The sequence below is a fragment of the Oratosquilla oratoria genome, chromosome 19 (assembly GCF_046742065.1).
Source record: "Oratosquilla oratoria isolate Oo_2021 chromosome 19, ASM4674206v1, whole genome shotgun sequence".
In the NCBI taxonomy this organism is placed as follows: Eukaryota; Metazoa; Arthropoda; class Malacostraca; order Stomatopoda; family Squillidae; genus Oratosquilla; species Oratosquilla oratoria.
In genome coordinates, this window is record NC_134795.1 from 47059083 (window position 1) to 47064082 (window position 5000).

The 5000-nt window shown below is 40.8% G+C and overlaps 1 pseudogene; it reads right to left on the reverse strand.

Annotated features, from left to right (window-relative positions):
* Window positions 1-576: 576 nt before the first annotated feature.
* Window positions 577-5000, reverse strand: part of LOC143035622 (hepatocyte nuclear factor 4-alpha-like) — a 10732-nt pseudogene continuing 6308 nt past the window's right edge.

Below are 5000 nucleotides of genomic sequence, written 5' to 3' on the forward strand. Positions count from 1 at the left end.
TATATATATGTATATATATATATATATATATATATATATATATATATATATACATATAAACACATTCTTCTTGTTCTTTTTTATACAATTTCCTCACTGTGCTAGATTTCTTCATTCAAAAAACAGTTGAAACTCTGGTACCTCATCTAAGGTTTTGTTCTGGCTTATGGAAGATGCTTTTCATTTACCTCAGAATGAATCTTTGGGTGTAAGAAGGGCATAAGAAACCAAATATATTTCTCGAGAATGTTAAGAAAACGGAAACCATATGAATGTCTTTACCATATGAGAGAAATCATCCAACAATGCAGCACCATCAATATCTTACCCGGTGGTCGAGACAATACAGTTTCAGAAGCCAGTTCTGTAGCCTGGAATAGGCTTTGCTACTAAGACTTGGCTCAGCACACAACTATACACGTTCTTATGCACATCTGGCTTACAATCATGTAATATCAAGTCAAAAAATATAGGGTAAGGACATCCTGTGGCAAGGCAAATAGAATGTATCTTGTAACGATATATATATATATATATATATATATATATATATATATATATATATGTGTGTACACATTTGTATACACAAATTTCAGCAATGTTCAGTCACTCATTCTCATTTGAAGTACCCATTATTAAGAAATATTGCACCTATCGATGTTTGAATTCTTTGACATCGTGAGTGTTCTGAGTTCGTCAGGTCGCAGACATCATCAGGAGATGTTTTTCATGGGTCATAATTCTGGTCCAGCAGCTCGGCCTTGAACGGAGGCCCCAAGAGCTTGTACTGGTCCTCCGTCGTCAGATCAATGTCCCGAGAGGGTACTAAAGACGACGTGGACGAGGACGAGGACGTAATAACGCCGACGTGTCCGTGGAGGGACATTTCGTTCTGCGCGGCCATGGGAACGCCTGAGTCGGCCGAGGTCGCTGCGTGAGTGGAGGACCCCGTCGCGCCGCTATTGTTGACCCCGAGGTTGATGGGGAAGCAAGGTCCGGGGCCTCCTGGTAGGGGAGCTGGAGTCCCCGTGCCGATACCTCCTGCGCCACCTCCGTAGCTGGCCTGATTGCTGCTGGCGCCGTTGTTGCCGTCACTGCTCGCGCCTAAAAAAGAGCAAAAAGAGGAAGACAGAAGGTAAAAAATTCCCCTTGAAGAAGAGCAAGAGAGACTTTAAACGTTTTCGCTTTGTCAACAAGAAAGGAATCGTGTCCTTTCTATGTAAATATAGAGCCCATTGATGTCTCAAGTATCGAGAGCTCATACACTTAGATTAAGTCAGTGGTTCTTGATCGTTTCTACTGTTTACATCCACTTTTAATTCTCAAGCCACCCCGTGCGGATCAATAGACTTGTTGCTGTTTGCATCTCCCCTGTGTTCCTTTGTTTTCCTCAACTGAATAAAATCACCAAAACATAAGACCACAATACTCATGTACGGTTCAAATGATAAAAAGAAAGGGGTTGAATATAGGGTTTCAAACAATAATTAAGTTCACCGTTTTTCTAATTTGATTTTAAGAGATCATAACGGTGGTGGGACACTAGGCGAGCATGCTATTTGCATTTGCTACTTCGTTTGAGCAGAAACGACTTCAGTAACAATATTCCAGACTTCAGTAAGAACATCTCAACAATGTGTCAATCATTTGTATATGCTTAACTTCTCTTACCTCGTCATTCAGCTCCTTACTATATGGCGCAAGAATAATTTGACCTCTGGAATTTTGAAAGAGATCGCAAACGAAGTCTTTTCTATTCAAATGAAATAGCAAAAACGAGTAGCATGCTAGCAAGAAATGTCTAGTGCGCCGCCATCTTAGACTTATCCAACGACAGGGCATACTGAGATAATTAACTTCATCAATACGATTCAAATTCTTACGCGTTATAAAATATAATGTCACTGCTGTATTATTCGTTCTCTTTTACTCAGAATAATAATAAACATAGAAAACGTGATCAAAATAGTTCACAGAATTCGAGGGTCACTCTGCTACAACTACAAAATAAATATAATCAGGACGCCGACGTCGGTAACCTCGTACTGTATAACCAATCGCGTCTTATGACGCCTACGTAGGCATAATCGTATGGAAGAAGTTAATTTGAAATTCAATAACACCATTCATATTCGTTTTGACGATTTACTATTGAACATTATCTTTCGAAAGCAAACGTGAAAATGGTGAAACTTATTGTCCAAAACCCTGTTAATTAATAACGCTAGAGGATGTTCTTAGATTTAAGAATGAAACAGGCAAGAACGGGTTTACTGATAGATTGGTTAACGAATAGAATAGACTTAGTAACCATGCAGTGATTGCTGAAACTATCTGTTGATTTAAGAAAAGGTTAGACAATTTTATGGATGGGGATGACAGGTGGTAATGGACATGGAACTGCCTAGTGTAGGCCTTTTGGTACCTTGCAGTCTCCTTCATTCTTATGTTCTTTTATTCTGATGACACAAAGTGCAGAAAATATTCTACTAAGAACTTTACTCGCAGTATATATGTATTATGTAGTCGTATGTTTACTTGTATATTTTTGTATCGAGCGTACAAGTGATGATTAAATGTTTATGTGCTTAATTTTATCTATATTTCTGTTTACTCGCGTGTTTTTGTTTTATTCTTTCTAATCGATTTTTTTTTTTTCAATTGAAAAACTCCAATATTCGGAAAACAAAAATTCTCTAGAACCAGAAGAATTACGACATTATTACAAACATTTCTGAAGGAAGGTACGCTTTCGTTCCGGGTGTAAGAAGGCTCCAAATTTGATTCGTAATAGAGAGAACTATCTTTACTTTTTTTCTTTTTACACTGCGAGCCGGCACTCCAACTCTGATGGGCAAGGAGTTTTGTGTGTGTGTGTGTGTGTGTGTGTGTGTGTGTGTGTGTGTGTGTGATTCACCATGGTCTTGGATCACGTGTTAGGCTCGTTATCGACAGCTATTTCCCTTCCGGAAGAGAGCTCAGAGCTCATGTATGACCGAACTATGGGTAATGCTGTGACCTTACACCCACACACGCACTCAGCTCCCCGCCCACGATAGTTGGAGTAACTACTTGCAGCGCAGCGATACTGAAATTATTTCATCCCTGGGCGGGATTCGAACCCGGCTTGCCGTAGTGACAGCCAGGAACCCTACCATTGCGCCACGAGTCGTGTTGTATTTTACGGAAATGGGAGCTATTTTGTGTATGTGTGTGTGTGTGTGTGTGTGTGTGTGTGTGTGTGTGTGTGTGTGTGTGTGTGTGTGTGTGTGTGTGTGTGTGTGTGTGTGTGTGTGAGAGAGAGAGAGAGAGAGAGAGAGAGAGGTCACAGCATTACCCATAAATTAGTCTGCATGACCTCTGACCTCATCCTCCCTTATGCTTACCTCCGAGTAGCATTTCCTGAAGAAGATTGTCGATGTGCGCCACGCCGAAGAGTTTGGCGAACTGGACTTGTTCGATCATCTGCCACGTGATCGACTGGAGCGAGGGGAGAGTCAGGAGGATTTCCCCAAAGCGACCACGGGATTCGTACTGGCTGTCGTTCACGTAATCCTCCAAAATCAGCTGCACTTGGTACCGCAGAGCCTTGACGCGGTTAATGTCGTTCAGTCCTCGAATAACTGAAGAAGAGGAAAGCTGACGATGATAATGATATCCGATGGCAACTTTGCATATGCTACTTAGTGAGCAATAGCCAGTGCTTACGGCGAGTTACAATGACACCAATATCTGATGACAACATAGGATGTACTGTCTAGTAAGTGAAAACCAGCGCTTCTGTCCCTTGCAATATTGCGCTGAAGATGTAGAATAATTAAGATAGCGAAAGAAAGATCTTATGTGGGCACGAGGGACACTAAAGTGTGAAAATGATCAGCATTTTTTTCTCCTAAACATATAAGGGGCATGTAGTGTCAGGAGGTACCTAAAGGCGGTTATATTTGTATAGCTAACTATATCACAAATCGCTCGTGACAGCGACGTAATTCAAATAATCAGGCCCAGTCCTAAGAGGAGTGGTAACGCTCGGGTGTCATATACAGAGAAACCCGAGTTCAAAGCTCGCGTAGAACAGAGCCTGGTTGTTTGAATAGCTGAGTTTAGTTAAGTTTAGAAAGGGTTTTTAATCGACTTACCAGGGTCGAAGAAGACAATGGCTTTCAAGCATGCGAATTCACTGTCGTCCAGATTGACCTATCGAAGAGGTTTGACGAGCTCGTCAAGGATACGCGCACCAATTCGACTCATCTCGGCCTTTGAATGAGAAGAGGAAACTACTAAACCAACTGTGGCTGAGTTGTCCTTCAGTTCTATTACTTCATCCAAGTATCACATAAAAAGGAACACAAGACAATCTCAGGGCATACAGTTGTCTTTCCCTCTCCCATCACATGGGTAAATAATGTCCACACAAATCCTCCCCACCTTATCTTCTCATCATTATTTACTTTACTGCAGCAACTTGGATTTGTTTGCTCTTATCTACTTGTGATCCTCTCACCGACTGTTTTTCTTTTTACTCTTTAGTACACCTTTACAACACCTTTCTCTATCATGCACCAATATTTCCAGATGCTACCCCATTTGTACTTACGGATTTCGATGCCACGCTGCTCTCTTTTTATAAGTGACAAGTCTCCCTGTTAACCTCTTCCCTTTCCAGCTTAAACTTGAGACTCATTACAGGACCTTGTTCACTCCTTCTACATTCATCTCACCTTTCATTTATCTCTTTTTTTAACTATTTATTTTGTTGTATTTTTTCTTTTGCCATATACATTTCTCACACAAAGCTCCCTAGGTTTTTATCTCAATCTAGCAACCTATCCCAAAAGTCTGTTTTACGCTCTCATACTGTAGCACTGGATCAACTGTGCTCTCCGTCATCCCTATTTTTGCTCTTGTTGACATTTTTCTTTCTTTCCTGTGTGTGTGTGTGTGTGTTTGTGTGTGTGTGTGTGTGTGTGTAAACGCATATGTATATGTATGTACATAAC